At 48.4% G+C, this 18,030-nt stretch overlaps 1 protein-coding gene across 1 annotated transcript in view; it reads right to left on the bottom strand.

Moving 5' to 3' along the window:
* EPHB1 (EPH receptor B1) overlaps positions 1-18,030 on the bottom strand; it is a 466,953-nt gene that overhangs the window by 389,083 nt on the left and 59,840 nt on the right. The gene's annotated exons all lie outside the window — the stretch shown is intronic.

Here is an 18,030-nt window from a genome sequence, read left to right on the forward strand (position 1 = left end):
AAAAAAAAAAAAAAAGTTCACTTTTTGGACAGGGTAAAACAAAGCTAAAAGATCAGAAACAAAATTTGCAGTCAACATGCTTTAGGCTCTTAAAGACCTTATTCCGTTACAGGAAGCTGGACAGCGGACATTGTAGATGATGCGTCTTAGATGGTCAGAGTGGAATGGTCTCTGAGCACTCAGCCAACCTCCGTGGCTCGTTCAAGGTCAGGACAGGCTTAACTGGCCCGGGTCCATTCAAGGGCTCTTCCTAGAAATGCAGAAACAAAACTCTTGCTATTACTCCCCACTGAGTTCATCCTGGAAAGCTACGGTCCCAGCAGCTGCCTGCAGCCATCTTGGTGAGTTTGTTCCAAGAGTCTGTGAGAATAGTATCAGTTCAGCGGAAGTGGCTAAAGAGGGGAGAGAAGACAGGTCCATGGTGCTAACTGACCTTCCTGGTCCATTGAGAAAGTCAGTAAATTTATCATTCATTTAAGCCAGGTTGGGCTGGGCTCTCAATCACCTGCCTAGCTTTTTCTCTTTGACAACACCCATCTAGTTCTGCTTTCTAGACCTCCCCTTCCCCTTCTTCTCCATCATTAAACCTCTATATAACATGGATCACGAAGAGTCAGACACGACTGAGCGACTTCACTTTCACTTTTCACTTTCATGCATTGGAGAAGGAAATGGCAACCCACTCCAGCGTTCTTGCCTGGAGAATCCCAGGGATGGGGGAGCCTGGTGGGCTGCCATCTATGGGGTCCCACAGAGTCGGACACGGCTGAAGCGACTTAGCAGCAGCAGCAGCAGCAGCAGTCCTTCCAACAACCCTGTGAAGTGAGTACCAATGTGAGGAAACCCAGGCATGTGGGTGTTAAATGACTCCCTCAAGGCTATGCAACTGGTAAGAGGCAAGACCTGAACCCACCTAATCATCCCTCCAGTGAGAGTTCCTTAAACGCTGGAGGCCCATGGCCTCCGTGGCACCAAGTGGCCACCCAGTGGCACGTGACGGCTGAGGGCACAGCGTGACAGCAGACCCGTCTGCAGATTCACTATTTTCCCATCAGGAGGCCTAACACAAACGTCTGTTATCGAACAAGCCATAGGTACATCACACCCAATGTTTAGCAGTCCATTTTCCTTACTACCCGGTAAGCAACTTAAAGCCAGGGACATACCTTATTCCCCAGAACCTGACCTACAGTATGTGCTCAACAAACGTCTAGTGAACTAAACTGTGCGAGTCAGGCCTATCCTGGGTATTCCGCTTTCCAAGTCCTGCACCCTACCTTCTCTTTCAAGGACAAAGTCTCCGTGGACTTTGCCTGGTGTGTCTGGAGATAAAATCAGCCCTGCCCTGGGCGCCAGCGCTGTGCTCTCCCCATGTCTTCTACATCCATTTCCCTTCCTGGCACAACACAGAATCTCTGCATTCCTCGTGACCATCATCACACATTACAGCTGCCACACTCAGGAGGCAGTTTCCTTTCACCAAAATACTCTGCCCACAATGAGGGTGACACCACTCAGTGCCATGGCTGCCTTTGCACAGGGCCTGAAGGTCCAAACAGCTGAGTTTCACATGCGGGTGATTAATTGATGAAAAATGGTCAGAGTCTCCACTAAGTTATGCTTTTTAAGTTAAAATAGAAGTCTTTGTTAAAACAGCCAAACCGGAGATCCTAATAGCATTAATCATGTCCACATTTAAAAATCTGATACATAATTTAAGAACGAGAGGCAAAGAAAGATAAGCACTTAAGTACAATTTAGTATCTTTTCATTAAACCTTAACTCATCAATCAACGACTCGTCTAACCCTAGTCTTCTCCCCTGGCTAAAGCAGAATCCCTCCTTCAAATCTCCCTGAATTTCACATTTAGAGACAGTCTTTACGTAATGTACTCAGGGAACACCCTTTGCTGGTTCCGATTCTCCCCCAATGCCCCCAGCTCCGTTTCCACCGCAGGCTAAAGGGACCACTGGGGACAGAGCCCATAGGAAGGGGCCCCCAACACATGATTCCCATAGTATTTCCCTCAGCAGCCCTGGGAGACCAACCTCCTCTCCACTCAACCCCTAAACCCACCCCATCACTCTTAGCCCAGAACCAATGAGAAGCAACACAATACAATGCTCCCCAAAGGAGCAGCCCCCCTTGGTCACCTATTTCCTCTGCATTACCTGTTAAATTATTTCATTCATCCCTTCATGTGAGTGAGTCACCACCTTTGGCTTCTACAAAGTTTAAGTCAAAATCTTGAACTCAGTCTCAAGCTTGAGATTAACTACCAGGGAATCAGGGCAAAGGAAGATGGGACTCTCCCTCACCATCACCAAGTCAAACCTTAAAGTCCAATCTTAAACTAATTAAGCATCTTTCCCCCTCAAGACTCCTCTCCATCACACTTCCCACCACCAGGCTTGAAGCAGAGTCATGTCATGTCTGTCTTCTTACCTCTGATATTGAGTCAGTTTCTGAGGCCTATCATTTCCTCCTTCCCAAGACAGATAACACCACTCACCTGCCTGCTCCTCCCAGCCCACGTCCTCGGGCTGCTCGTTGGAGTTCCTGCAGCAGCTTCCTACCTGGCCCTGCCCAGCTCCTGCTCACTCTATCTGGTACTTCCTGGTTAATTTCACAGAGCCCCACTGGGGTCCCACTATTCTCTCTACCCACCACTATCCAAGGCTATCTCTGTTATCTGAGCAGAGGAGTGTTGGGTTAAATGTAGGCAGAAAATGAGAGGGAGTATAAGATCCTCTCCTGCCAAAATACATACATACATATATGACTTGGATAAATGTATACACATGGTGTTTTCCAAAGATCTCTGTCCAGACAGAACCAACTATAATTGGAATAAAAGTATATAAGGCTAATGTGCCCCACAAAGGAGACTGGTTGCACCTAGAGAATAAAAAGAAACTTCTAAGAGATGATTAAGCCATGGCTCTGCCAGCACTGCCCCCACCCCAGTCCACGTTCTGGTCACACATTCTCAATGGAAAGGATCAGCCCCCAGGTTATCCATCAGGGCCGGTGCTCCTAACCCTAAGCTGGTCTGTGTAACTCGGATTCCTGCCTATCAAAGCCTTTTGATGCTAGTTTTCTGCCCTTCTGGAGCTGCCTGAAGGAGAAGGTATGCTGGTCAGAGGGCTTTTGTATCCATTTCCCTTGGCGGTTCTGCTCCCAAGGTAATGAACACACCAGGCTGGGTCCGCATATGAGTCTCTGGAAGCCTGAAGAACATCCACATGCAGATAAAAATAAATTTCCACATCTGTAGCACTAAGATGGTGGTGGAAAAGGGCCAGGTAAATGTTGCCCTATGAGGTCCTAGCTGAATACCTTGCCAGCTGCCCAGGGATCCTTCTTGGTCCTAGAAACTTGAACTAAATCAGCATGGGCTGTGAAGTGAATAGATCAGACCCCACTTCCACCTCAATTCTATCCCCACCCCTATCCCAGTAGTGGCCAACCCCTCAAGACACCTGACCAGATAACTCTAGGATCTAAGAAACCTCACCAAGGCTGAACCTTCAGGCTTGGCATCAGGCGCTGGGCAAGAGGAAAAATGATCTGTGCCTGTGGGCAGTACTCCTAAGTCCTAGGCCCTCTCCAGACCAGGCCTGAGAAGTACGAAGTCCCACTTGGTCCAGTCTACAGCAATCAATATTCCTTGTTGCTGTTGTTCAGTAGCGAAGTCGTGTCCAACTCTTTGTGACCCCATGGACTTGCCACACCAGGCTCCTCTGTCCTCCACTATCTCCCAGAGTTTGCTCAAATTCATGTCCATTGAGTCTGTGATGCTATCTAACCATCTCATCTTCTGCCACACCCTTCTCCTTTTGCCTTCAATCCTTCCCAGCATCAGGGTCTTTTCCAATGAGTTGGCTCTTCATATCAGGTAGCCAAAGGATTGGAGCTTCAGCTTCAGCATCAGTCCTTCCCATATTCAGAGTTGATTTCCTTCAGGACTAACTGTTTGATCTCCTTGCAGTCCAAGGGACTCTCAAGAGTCTTCTCCAGCACCACAATTCGAAAGCATCAATTATTTAGCACTCAGCCTTCTTTATGGTTCAATTCTCACATCCATACATGACCACTGGAAAAACTATACCTTTGACTATACCAACCTTTGTCGGCAAAGTGACATCTTTGCTTTTTAATACACTGTCTAGGTTTGTCATAGCTTTTCTTCCAAGGAGCAAGTGTCTTTTAATTTCATGGCTGCAGTCACCATCTGCAGAGATTTTGGAGCCCAAGAGAATAAAGTCTGTTACTGTTTCCACTGCGGTTTTCCCTACTTTCTTCAACTTAAGCTTGAATTTTGCAGTAAGGGGTTGGTGATCTGAACCACAGTCAGTTACAGGTCTTGTTTTTGCTGACTGTATGGAGCTTCTCCATCTTCAGCTGCAAAGAATATAATCAATCTGATTTCGGTATTGACCATTTGACAGTTCTTGGGTGATGCTTTTTGACACACCCAATTGACACATGAAATTGCATTCAAAATTTTAAGTTTTGAAAGTTAAATCTCTAACCATGCCATTCACACTTGATATCTAGAAAGAGGGAAGGAAAAAGAAGGGAGACAGATAAATTCTCCAGCTGCTAGTCCCCTCTGTCCCAGTCTCTACCGCCTGTCTGGGCTGGTCTTGCCTGGGTGTCAGGCATGGAGACAGGGACCAGTGGCCTCTGCTTGTTCCCCACTTGGGCATGGGGCTGCCCTTGGTTCTGCCACAGCTCAGAGTGAGCCCCATTAATCAATGGGATTCCTTATTCTAACAAGTCCTAGTGGGAAATCTCCTCCCACCTGTTCTTACCGTACCCTTCCTCTATGCACATTATATTGACTCATGTGAAATTGCCAATATTCAGTTATTTTGACCTTTCAAAATGGTAATTTCACACTATTCAACCCAATATAAACAGGGATGAATATAGACTCTAATTACCCCCTTTTTACTCAAGAGGTAACATATTAAGCACAGTGTTTTGCATCTTGTTGTCTGAGTTAATGTATCTTGGCAATCTTTCCAACTGAGGTCATCGTCAGCTTCCATTCCCTTAACACCTGCAGAGCGTTCTTCTATTGTGTGGATGTTCCATTAGCTATCCAGCCAGTCCCATCATGATGCATGCTTGAGTTATTTCCAATCTTTTGCTATTATAAACAACAGAGCAAAGGATGATCTTGAACATCATTGTGCACAAGTATATCTATATAATAAATTCCTAGAAATGGAATTTCCAGAAATTCCTTAAAGTGGAATATCACTGTATGAACATCAGGGTCAGTGGGTGTATGTATTCGTAAACTGACAGATATTACCAAAAGCCCTTATTAAGGATATGCTAACTTACACTCACTGTCTTCCAGGTGGCTCAGTGGTAAAGAATCTGCCTGCCAATGCAGGAAATGTAAATCCAATCCCTGGGTTGGGAAGATCTCCTGGAGAAGGAAATGGCAAACTACTCAACTATTCTTGAAAATATATTCTTGAAAATTCTTGAAAATTCCTGAAAAACCCCATGGACAGAGGAGCATGGCGGGCCATAGTCCACGGGGTTGCAAAGGGTCAGACATGACTGAGCAACTGAGCAAAGAAAAAAGAAAAAGACAACCTACACTCCCACAAGTGATAAACGAGCAGTCCCACATCAGTGATCTCTAACATTTTCCTTTAAAGTGCAGGTTGTGACTCATTACTGGGTCATGAAATCAGTTTCGTGGGCTGCAATCAGTACTTTTTAATGAAATAGAAGAGTATAGCTTATTATAGAATCAGAAGAGTAAAACAGAAAATACCACATTGAAGTACATGTGGAATGGTAAGTACTGTTTGGGGAACTTTTGTTTCAGAGATGATATAGATAAATATGGATATAGAAACAGATACAGACACCCACACAACTAGCACACTCTGTCTTTCTCTCTCATACACACACACACATACACATACATACATAATTTGTGAAACAAAGTCTAGACAAGTCTTTTTAACTACAGGTCATGGTCAAAGAAATAGGAAAGTCTTAGATCTTGAATCTTTTCAGGAATTCAAGGAAAACTGTAGAAACTCTTCCCAGAAAACGAAACTATACACAACATCTCACACCTCTGACCTCCCCGAGGCCCATGCAGGGACCCCAGGTCTGGAGGCCTGGACGATAACTGTGGGTTACTCAAGGACAGGCTGGTGGGTCCTGCACCCCTGGGCAGCCCCACTGACAGAGAGGTGTTCTGAAAACACATGCTGCCCTGAAGAAATTAACAAACCACTGACACAGCCGCTCCGTGTGCCTTCTACTGCTCCCTCTCTTTCTCAGCCATGGGGACACTATCCTCGACCTGCTGCTTTGGGTCTTATGAAAAGAGTGGGAAAAGGTTTCAGAGACAGAGAATAACGATTTCTCTCCTTTGAGTTCACTCATTTCTTTTTCACTCTGAGCTTGTGGCTCTGGAGAGAAACAGAACCATGAGAGGAAGGGGTGAGTGGGGAGGAGGAGGAGGAGGGTAAGAGGACAAATTAGAAGGAGAAAGGCAGTCAGGGGGGCCCTGAGACAAGGTTTAGAAAAGGCCAGGGAAACAAGGAGGGTGGCAGGGACTTTCCAGGACAGGAGCGTGTGTGCACAGGTCTCTGAACAACCTGAGTAAAGGCGAACAAGCAAGGACTCCAGGGAAGAAAACAGCCAGCCTGACAGCCGGGGACGGGGGCCCGGGTCATTGCCAGCCCTCTCCTGCCCCAAGGATTTCCCAGCCGGATCCAGAACCCACTGATCAGGGGATTTAAAAGAGGGGGTGAAGGAGCCTCACACAGAAGCATCTAGCTGCAGCAGGACTCGGAAGAGGGCCAGATGGAGGCGAATAGACACAAAAAGGCCCAGCGCCAGGGTGCGAGGTCACAGCTGAGCCATCTTCTCTGCTGTTCTCGAGAAAACAGAGGACAGGATGCACCACTTTCCTGCAGCATCTCTCCAGCGAGGCAGTCTTCATCCTGTCCCCACAGAGATGCTGTGACCTCCTGCAGCACTGTTCCTGAGCCCCGCTTCCCACCACCTGCCTCCCCAGTGAGAGCTGACGCATGACTGGAGAAGGGCAGGCAACAGAGATGCCCACTCCCATCACCTGTTTTCCCTCCCAGAGGATGCAGTCTAGACACAATAGGGTGTCAACACAGCAGGACTGCCTCTCCGGATCTCTGCCTTAAATATTGCAAAGGATGCCACACCTGTTGTATTTCCAGGCTCCAAGGTGAAAGAGCAAATTCCAAACGTGGATTTTCTATCCCCAGGCTCGTTCCTGGAGCCTGGCAATAGCAGCTACAATTCCCCGGAACCAAGGATAGTAAAAGACTATTAAGTCTTTAAAAACTCAACACAAATATTGATTCTCCCTTTACCTAATTTCTTCCTTCTTTTGTTCCTGGTAGAGCTTGCTGCCACTTAAGAGCATTGGGCTTAAAAGATGAGTGCGCATGAGGTTATTGATTTCCTCCTAAGAACTTGCTTGCTCTTGAAGTGAGCTCGCATCAGGCAGGTGGGGGTCCAGGTTACAGCTCGGTGGTCCAGCCTCCGCAAGTGGGGGCATGCTGGCCAGATGCCGGAGGGGCCCTTCCACACTCACTCTGTTCCTGTCAAACTAGAACGCTTCCTCAGAACAATAAAATACAATTCGAAAAGTTTGAGTTGATGACTGTAAAAATTAGCAGATAATAAAAAGATAAGCAGTCTCCTACACAAGAAAGATGTGATTTAATGCTGCATGTTAATCTGTACCATAACTTGTACTCAAGATGGCTGTGTACATAATGATCCAAGACAGTCCAGTGAAGGTCAACAGACCGACTTGAAGGAGCAGCAAAAGCCATATCTCACTGGGCTTTGAGGATGGGGTAGCCAGGGACAGTTTAGAGGAACATCTTATTACTTCCAGAAACCTGCCAGTTAGCTTGGAGACAGGAGTGGCTGAACAGAGGGCTTCTGTACACACAGGCAGGGTGGGAGATGAGGAAGACGGGGTAGAGTGCTCAGGGGGCACAAGGCCATGAACGCCAGATCCACCAGGTCAGGGGAGTCTGCTGTCCACTCCACCTGCTGTCCAGGGACTCCTGGCCAGGGAGTGGTTCTCAGAGCCTCACTACCAAAAGGAAGGAAAACAGCACCCCCAAATCTACTGTGGCCTTTGAGTCCAGGTGACTCTTGGGTGTGGCCTATGAAGCCCCCTGTGTGATCTACCCTGAGTCTGCTCCATATGCAGCCAGCGCAAGCCATGAGCGCCTCTGTCTCCAGGAAAAGGAGCAGGAGGGCCACCACCTGTGGACAGGTCGAAGGACTCAACAAAAGGGACGTCCTGTTCCCAGGACCCTAAGGCAGCCTTCCATTTCCTGCTCCGCAAGCCAGCAGCATGTCCAGCTGGCCCTCCAGCCACCCCCTGAACAAGGCTAGTGCTTTCAGGCCAGTGGGCCTTTCTGGTTGCTGCTTGTTGGAAGCACTTTAATTAGTGCTCTATTGTAATTGATGATATGTTTTAATTGCTGTTTTGAGTTAATCAAAGTTTTATTCTAATTTGGCTGTCTTCTTTTTTTAAGTTCACAAGATTTGAACATAAGAAAGAATAAGACCTTGTCCAAATAATAATAATAATAAATCTAAGACCAGCATCCCCAGGGGAAGAACTGTGGTTACAAGAAGTATAAGTCTTTAAGGGATCCAGGGACACAGACTGAGAATATGCATGGAGTACACACCTCTGACCTCTTTGGGCCCAACTTAAACTGTTCCCCGCTGCTGCCCTCCACCTCCAATCCTGCACCAAGCCCTCCTTCCCCAGAGGGCTGGGTGCCTCTCCCAGACATCAGCCCCATGCTAGATGCCCAGGCGGCTTTGCCCGTGAGCCCCAACACCCTCTGCCTTAGACCACATGCTCCCAGCAGGCAGGGAATGCCCAGGGAAAGGCCATGATTCCTTGCTCTTCACAGCATCTCAGCCTCACCCAGGCTGCTCAGGGGAATCTGAGAAGCTGAGAATTGACTCTGCAGCCAGTGAGGCCACTATGGACACTCCCTATGGAGCAGAGGCCCCCACCCGGGATGCGCTGAGAGGTTGCCAAGTTCTTATTTCTTCAGTCCTCCAAAATAAATGCCCAGGTCAGACACCAGGCAGAAGCCCAGGGACTATATTACACTTGAGCTATTCTTTCAGCCCAACAGTGGCTGAGCACATCTTTCCTACCTCTTGGGGACTCGGTTTCTCCCCCTATCTCCCTCCACCCCCATCCCTTCCCTGCCTCTTTCACACACCTTCTTTCCAGGGCAGTTTCCTTTTCTGGAAGCTGCCATGGCTTTCCTTACTCTGAAATCTCCTTGCCTCTTCTAGCTGGTATTGCAAATTCTCTAATTGTAGTTACTGAAACTCTCAGGTCTACTTCCTAAGGCTCAGTGTCTGCAGTCGCCTTCTTATCCCCCTCATGGGGGTTCCTCCCCACCGTGCCAGAAAACAAGCTTGTCAAAGCCTGCTTTTCTATCCATGCCCTTGGCCAATCATCTTGGCCGCATCCCATGCACTCCACTTGACTGCGTACTCCTTAAATGCCCTGGCCCTTGACAACTCCAGAATGATACTACCATCCTTCTATTCCATCTGTTTCTTTTTCCTGGTCCTAGGGATTCCCTCTGCTCCTGGGACCCCAGTAAGTCCTGGATATATTTTCTTTCCCCGCCCCAGCCCCATTCCCCTTCCTTTAAACCCCACAATTTCAACACCTGCAAACTTGGCCCACCCTTCTCATGGCATTCAAGTCACTGATTCCCTCCATGCCCTCTCCGACTCATCCTGTGCATAGCCAGGGAAGTTCTTCTTGGGGAAACACAGAAAGGAAAAAAAAAAAAAAAAACACGGAACACACACATGCACACTGGGCAGTGAGCCCTTTTCATTTATTCACTTATTTCACTTAATCTGGGGATGAGCTGGGGTGCTTGGGGGTGCAATGACTGGGAGAGGATCTACAGTTTCCCTTTTCAGAAAGCATTAAGTGAGCTTGCTTCTTATACTGAGGCGAATTTGAAAAGTCCATATAGTCAAAACCGCCCTTGAGAATCCCTGAGGAAGGCACCACGCTGGACACCGCCACATCCTCTTTTCTGGGAACAGATGGCCCTTCCTTTGGCTGGGTACCAGAAGAAGCAGTTGGTGTACACTTAGGTGCCAGAGAACACGAAAACCATGCATCTTTAACATCGGAGTCTTTAACAAGGGTGTGGCTTCCAGAGCCGGAGGCTTGAGCGAGGGAAGTTCGTTTAGGGGTCAGCAGAGCCCTGTGCCCCTTCCGCTCATGTGTGTGAGTCTCTACCCCTTCTCTTTTCATTAGTCTTGTCACTTAAATGTGCCTATGATGCAACTCTGCATTTTCAACAGCTTTAACTGTTAAAAATAATCCATTCTTCAGAGTTTATCAAAGGGGAAAAAAAAAGCAGTATTAAAAGAAGCTAAATACATGATATACTTTGCTGTACACCTGAAACTAACACATTGTAAATCAACTATACTCCAATATAAAATAAAATAAAGCAAATACATGATATACTTATTCCCAGTTTCATAAAACAGGTGAATGCTTAAATACTATACAGTCACTTGATGGGCTGTTACAAAGCCATTGAAAATTGACAATTATAGAGATTATGTAAAGCAAAGAAAATTAACAGTAAATCCACATGCATTTGGACACAGATTGGAGACACCAGAAAAATGTACTTACGATTTTGTAAAGCATTATTTCAAAAAAGGGAAAGTTTGCAAATAAATGCTTATTAATTGAATGAATGATTACATTTGGGGAGCAGAATAGTACAGCTGGCAGGCTCCAGAAGACCAAAGTCAGTGTCTTGAGGGCCAGAGGAAGATGCTTTAAAAGCATCTAGCAGAATACTCAGCCTCTAGTAGAATACACCCTCTAGCAGAATACTCAGGGGGGGTGTTTCCCCCAGGGCATTGGGGGGTGTCAGGTTTCACAGAGCAGCACCCTCGGATGGGCCCTCTAGAGACTGCAAGTCTGGGACCACTGGATCAGATCAGGGCCCAGACCTGCCACATACCTTGACCAGCGTGGCCTAGAATGGGCTGGACACCTCCTTCCCTCCAAGTTCACTCCCCGCAGGAAGACTGGGCAGAGAAGGCTGGTCCAAGGCCACTTCCCTCGAGCCTCCTCGTTGCCACCACCCAGGGCTGCACTAGAGAATTTTTACTGCTGACTAGCGACCATCATTTGATGAGGTATATAGACAGGGGCAACTGGGAAGTGAGGGAGGAGAGAAGATATTACCCCACGCAGCATGGAGCAAAGCCTGAAGATACAGGGTGTTCGTCTGCCCTCAGACATGGATGGAGAAAAGAACACCCCTCCAGATCAAAATGAGACCTCCCCCAGTTCCTCCTGCCCTTAGTCCATGGGTCGGTCCCAGCTCATGCGACCGTGCAACAGGGAGGATGAGGGGTGAGCAGCTCCCCCTCAACGTGGCTGGGTGGCAGGATGAGTTGGAGCCCGTGCCAGGATTCCCACTCCCCTGGTGGAAAGGGTGCCAAGGACTATCATAAGTGCCTCTGAGGGACCTGTCAGGGCAAGCTGGGCTTGTAGGGACCCACTGAGGGGATGTCCTGGCCAGGGGGTGTGGCTGGCCAGCCCTGGCTCTGTCACTAACTCTGTGGTCACTTCTCCTTCCTATGCTGCCTCGGTTTTCTCAGGTCAGATGTGTGGGCTCGATCAACTCCCAGGGGTCCCTTCTCAATCAAGAGTCCATCATTTCATGCTATTTCTAGCAGATGAGCTTTCCTGTGCCCTGTTCTGGAAGTGATTTTGGGGTCAAGCTACACAAGCTCCAGGCTTCCTTAATTTATGTTGGGGCTGCCAATGGGAACAGATTTAAATCATCCCTTTGCCATGCTGAGCACAAACACGCCATCCCTTTCGTGCCTAACAATGCCGGCCATCAATGAAGCTCCATATTTAGCAGATGTTCAGCAGTAATTACGTGGACATCAGACACATTCTCCTGTTTAATTACTCGGCTGCAGTGGTCCCACATGCCACCCCAAGTGCTCACACAGACACACTCAGAGCATTGCCCTTGATTCTGACCCAGTAGGGGACCAAATACACATCTGGGAAGGTAAAAGAACAGGCTTGGGGGACCCCCGGCAAGGAAAACATGTCACTCCATCTACAGTGACACCCGGAGGTGACAGTAGTGATGACAATCTTGATTGCCATTGAGAACAAGAGAAGGTTGTCAGCCTGCAGCTGTTCTGTAAAAGTTAGGTGGGGGGATGGCACAAGTTAAGACCCCCTGGGTGGCTTCCAGGAAGCCTGCCTAAACGGTACCATCTTTCATGAAATTATGTCACACCAGGTCAGATCCACAACTGTAGTAACTGCAGGTCGACTCATGCTACCAATATCTACAGAGTAATGCATACCCAGGACGCCAATGTGTTGCTTTCAAATGAAATAAGTACCTCTCCAGGAGCCAGGACATCTATGTTGGCTCACCTGTGCACTCCTGCCCATGGACAAGCTACACAGAGAGTCCCATGATCCACCAGGTACAGGGGAACTGATGACAGAACTTAAATACTCGGTAGCATCAGGCTCACAGGCTCTGCTTTCACCTCCACCGTGGGGATGTACAGACATCACTCCTGGACAGATGCCTGCGGCCGACACTGCCCTTCAGCCTGGTGCAGGGATGGACACTGCCAGTCTTTGCTTCTGTTCTCCTGACTGACCCCCACCCCCCAGTGCCTGCCAGGCCCAGCATCCCTGCCCTCTGCTCAGGGACACACACCAAGCTGGCATCCACACAGAGGCAGTCACGGAGTGGATCCAGGCCAGTTCTGGCCCCAGGGCTGACATCCTCAGGTGGTCAGTGGCCAGAACACGGCCTGCTGTGGAAAGGTGACCCACATGGACCAGAATGCCTGCTCAGGGTGAGGGAGCAAGGGGGAGCTGAGGCTGTGAAGGGACAGGAGGCAGGGCTAGGCAAGCCCAGAGGAAGCAGGGAAAGGTACTGATAGAAGAAGGAGACCATATGCCAACCAGGGGCAGACAGGGGACAGGGCCGGGCACCTCGGCTATGCAGCTGGCTCTCCCAAGAGGCCCATCCTCATGGAGCTTACTGCTCCCCACCCTACTGGGGCTGGCTCACTTGGCTGCTTCCCTGGTTTCCTGGCATCAGATGCCCACCACCACACCCTGCCCAGGAACCCGACCTAAAGCTACCTCTGAAAGGATACATTCCTTCTTTAGATGCATTTCACACCACATAAATCCACAGTTTCATAAAACGTGCAAAAGTTGCAACTTTCCTTTTTGTTTTTTTAACAATTTTCCACCTTGTCTAAAACAGTGCTGTCCAGCAGAAATATAATGTTGTATATGTAATTTTAAATTTCACATTAATAAAAGTAAATTTTAATAATTTATGGATCCCCAATACGTGCCTACAACACGGGAGACCCGGGTTCAATCCCTGGGTCAGGAAGATCCTCTAGAGAAGGAAATGGCAACCCACTCCAGTACTCTTGTCTGGAAAATCCCATGGACAGAAAAGCCTGGTAGGCAACAGTCCATGGGGTCACAAAGTGTCAGACAAGACTAAGTGCCTTCACTTTCACATTAATATGTCCAAAATAGTACCACTTAACATGCAATCAATACACAAATTCTTGAGATAGTTTATTCTTTCTTTCACACAATGTATTCATAATCCAGGGTGTCTTTGACATGGACAGAACTTCTCAGGAAGGAGCCACATACCAACAGCTCAGTTGCCACAGGTGGTTAGTAGCCACCGCACTGAACAAAATAAGGCTATGAGAGCTGACAAAAGTACAAAGTTAAAGAAAACTCCATGTCTTCTGGTTTAAAAGAATCTCCTTTCAGATGTACTCAGACTCATCTGCCTCCCACCCCATCTGTGGGGTGAGGTGCAGGGAGGCTGAGCTACCCTCACTGGGGGGACATGAGATGCGGCTATCTGCTGCTGTCCCCCTCTCACAAACAAGTGCCCAGCACCCCCCTACCCCTGCATGGAAGGAACACTGCCTGGCGTGTTGTGCAGGCCCTGGGTGCCTCCCCGGGTCACTCCCACCGTGGCGCAGCCCCTCTCCAGGCCTGCTCCCATCTGCTTATCCACTGCAAACATCCACCCTTCCCCCAAAGCTGCCTAAGGACCTCCAAGTTCACAGCACCCTCCCACCACCCAACCCCAAATTTGGGGGTTGGAGCGCCAGCACTCAGTTCCATCTTTCCACTATTGCTTCCCATCTTCCTCCAGGAACCAGAAGGGCTTCCTTATTTGTATTTCTGTGTAGACCCTGGAGTCTCGTGGCTTAAGGATGACATCTGTAGTCAGGCCACTTGACGTTGGACCTGTGTCCAACCATTAGCAGCTTTGTGACCCTAAGTTACTTGATTCCTCCTCTATTTAGTCATCTGTAAAATGGGTATAATCCTAATTCTACCATCTAATCAAGTCTCTTTGTGGACCCAATGCTGAACACACAAACCATTCAGAGGGTACCAGATCAGGGCTCACAATAAGAGTTATTCCAGTGGAGCAGAAACATTTCTAGGTCCTGGCTTCCTTTTTCCCTGTGCTTTGGTATATTCCCTTCTTCCTTCCCCCAGCATCATTGGTGGGAAAGCTACAGGGAAATAAAGCAGCCTCCTGATACAGAAAAAATGTTTTAGGAGCTATTTCTACATCTCAGCCCCATCACAGTCTGTACACTCAGGTCACGGCCCCATCTGCCACCAGGAGTCATTCTGCAGCTTTAAGGTGACGTCCACTGTTTCTGCTAGAGGAAGGACAGGCCGCTCAGAGGGCACACATGCCCCCCATTTCTAGCACTTTCTAGCAGCTCCAGTGTTCTGTCTGCAGGTTCCACAGGTGAGTTTCCTCCAGTCTGACTGTGGGATCCAACGGGCACCTGGGAACTTCTTCCAGTGTGTTCAAAATCCTCTCAAGAACCTGAGGCAGCCTTCCCAGGGCAACTCCATCCACAGGGCAGCTCTTGCTGTGAGAGTGTCCGTCCAGAGCCTCCGGCTTCTGGGGCGCACCCCCCTAGTCCCTGATTTGCTGTAGGCCTTGCCTCATTCTGGGTTCCAAAGCTTCCCTGGAAGATTCTGCCTTAAATCTTACATGTTACTTTATTTATAACCCACTCTATTTTAGAAGATTTAAGATGGCTTGCAAGGATTATGTAAAATACTCTAAGATATATATGTAACCAAGTAAAAAAATATGATATGTACTGCTATTTTTTGAAGTTACTAAACACTGTGTATAACATGGTAAAGTGTTGTTTGAATATTATGCAGGTGTGTATGTGTGTGCACACCTGTGTGTCATGTGCTTATGTGTGTACAGGACAGAGACAGGTAAGCTGAACACAAAATTTAACAGATTTCCACAAGGACGGGGTGGGGATTACAACTGACTCAATTTTCTTCTTTATAGTTTTCTATGCCTTTTTTAAATTTTGTAGAGCATCTATATTTGCTTTATATTAAGAAAAAAAGCAATAGAAAATCTCTAAATAAAAATAAGTGAGAAGAAAAAAAACAGGAGTAAAGGCATAAACTGGAGCCCACAGTAAGGCTAAAACAACTCATTTGCTTTGGCCAAGCCACCCATGAAAGCTGGATTTTCTAGCAGTAGATGGATGAAGAAAACCTGATCAGTTACACGAGTCATGGGGTCCACAGGACGTCAACAAAATGACTGTCAGCAAAGTCCACTGTTCTTGCTATGCAGCCTGAAGCCAATGCCTCCCACGGGCCCCCACAAGGACACCGAGGAATGCAACTGATGACCCCCTCATGATAAATACCACCAGCACTTTACCGGGGCTGTTCTTCCAAAGCTCCTCATTGCAGGCTGACAGCACTTTGGCAAATTGTAGCTCAGGAAGGCAATTTCTCAAGGAGAAGAAACCAAGAGGCCAGGCTCATGGGGGGTGTCTGAGTTAGTCCAGAGGGAGATGTTAGGAGATCACGATTAGACACACATTCAGTGACCACCTCTGGGGCTCCGTGCAGCTCAACTCAGCCCCTGGGGTCATCAGGCTATTCCTGCCCACTTAGGCTGCAGGCACCCACTTACCTAGACATTTGTTCATCTCTCACGAGTTCACTGAGCATCTACTAAGTGCTCCAACTGCATAATTCCTCTCAATAAACCCAGATCCATCACTCACATGGAGACCCAAGCCAGCCCCACCTGACATCAGCTGTGGGCTTGCAGCAAGACAGACATCATTTCTGTGCATGGGAACCCTGTGTAAACTCCCAGGACATGAGAGGAACAGGTGCACCTGCTTGCACAAGGAGAGAATTTCACAGCCGAGGAAAGGATGCTGAGGCTGAGCACAGGTTCAGCACAAGGACTCCATGATGGATACAGTCCTGGTCGAGGAAAATAGGCTTTGCTAAGATGAGTTGTCATTCTTGTACAGAACCCGTGTCTTATATTTTCTATGCAACTCGTGTCTTACCCGGCTTAAGCTCTGGGCAGGGCAGGGGCTCAAAACTCTCTCTTCCTTTCAAAGCCTTCCCTTTCTCTACCTGTATAAGAAGAGTCCAAGAACACCACTGGCCATGGTATTTCCAGCGGGGAATTTACCATCTGTGTATGGTTACCAACTTTCCACCTCGATCTCAGCCCACAGACTTCTCCTCGGAGCCCCAGATCCACACATCCAACCTCCTTCACCACGTCCACTTGGAATTCTCACCAGTGTCTCAAAGTCAGCACATTCAAGTCTCCCAAACTCAGTTAGCTCCCCATCTTTCCCATCTCAATGAGAAGACCCACTATTCATTGATGGTAAAAACCAGAAACCTAGATGCTGCCTTCGACCACTCCCTTTCACCTACTTCCTGTCCCCCAAACATGTCTGCCATTTCCTCCTGTTTCCAGCTCCACTGTGAGAGACTGCCCAACCCCCACACGAACTGGGAGTCCTCGGGGCACCCGTGGTACCCCCACCTGGTTCTTCAGGCTGATCCAGAGAGGCACACAGGGCTCGAGCACAGGCGCCTCTCACGTGCCTCCTGGAGTTCTGCCATGTGCTTCCCTCCTGCCTCCTCCCCCAACAACACCAGCTCCCAGATAAGCGCTCACCTTTTCTTTCTTGTTCCTTTTCTCCTCTTGCTTCTGTCTCATCTTTCATTTTGCTTCTTTCACTTTTACTCCTTGCCCCTGTCTATTTCCTTCCTCTCTCTTCCTCTCCCTCTTTCTTCCTCCCCCATCTCTCCCACTCTGCATCCTGCCCCAGTTCTCCTCTCCTCCCCTTTTCAGATGTGACAATCACAGAAAATCAGAGCTGGTAGCGACCTCCCTGGCCTTCCTGACTTGATGGGTGGGGAACCTGGGGCTCAGATGGTGAAACCACACGCCCACATCCTCACAACAGCTGGCAGCAGGGCCTGCCCTGGCCCCAGCCCAGCGTTCTCTGCTACTCATACTCCCTAATCCACTGATTCTCCTGGTCCCTGCTGCTTACCCCAGGACTGTGGTCCCCTACTCAGGACAACAGGGCTGGTCACCCTCCACACAACACAAATCAACAATTAGTGTGCTCGGGTGTGTCTCTTTGTCTGTCTCTCCATATTTACTGCATACTTGGACACTTGCACCCAAGACTCTGAGGGAGTGGTTTCACCCTCTCCATAGGTGACTCCATGGCTTTTCAGGCCTTCAGTTCTCCTCCTGGTGAGGTGGATGCCTTCTGTTACACTTGGTTGCACCTACAAAAGTCTTCTTCCAAACCCCATCACTTCACCACAAAGGACGGACTGAAGTACCATGATGAAGGTGTCTGAAGGAGATGTAGGGGGTGGGGTGGGCGATCAAATGTCTGACCCTCTGTCCTTTTCTCCTGTAGCCCCATATGGCCTTGGCACACAGGGCTGCAGAAACCAAATAATGCCTTCGGATTTAACAGAGCCATCTGCGAAAATGTGGCTTGCC

The sequence above is a fragment of the Bos javanicus genome, chromosome 1 (assembly GCF_032452875.1).
Source record: "Bos javanicus breed banteng chromosome 1, ARS-OSU_banteng_1.0, whole genome shotgun sequence".
NCBI classification, from domain to species: Eukaryota; Metazoa; Chordata; class Mammalia; order Artiodactyla; family Bovidae; genus Bos; species Bos javanicus.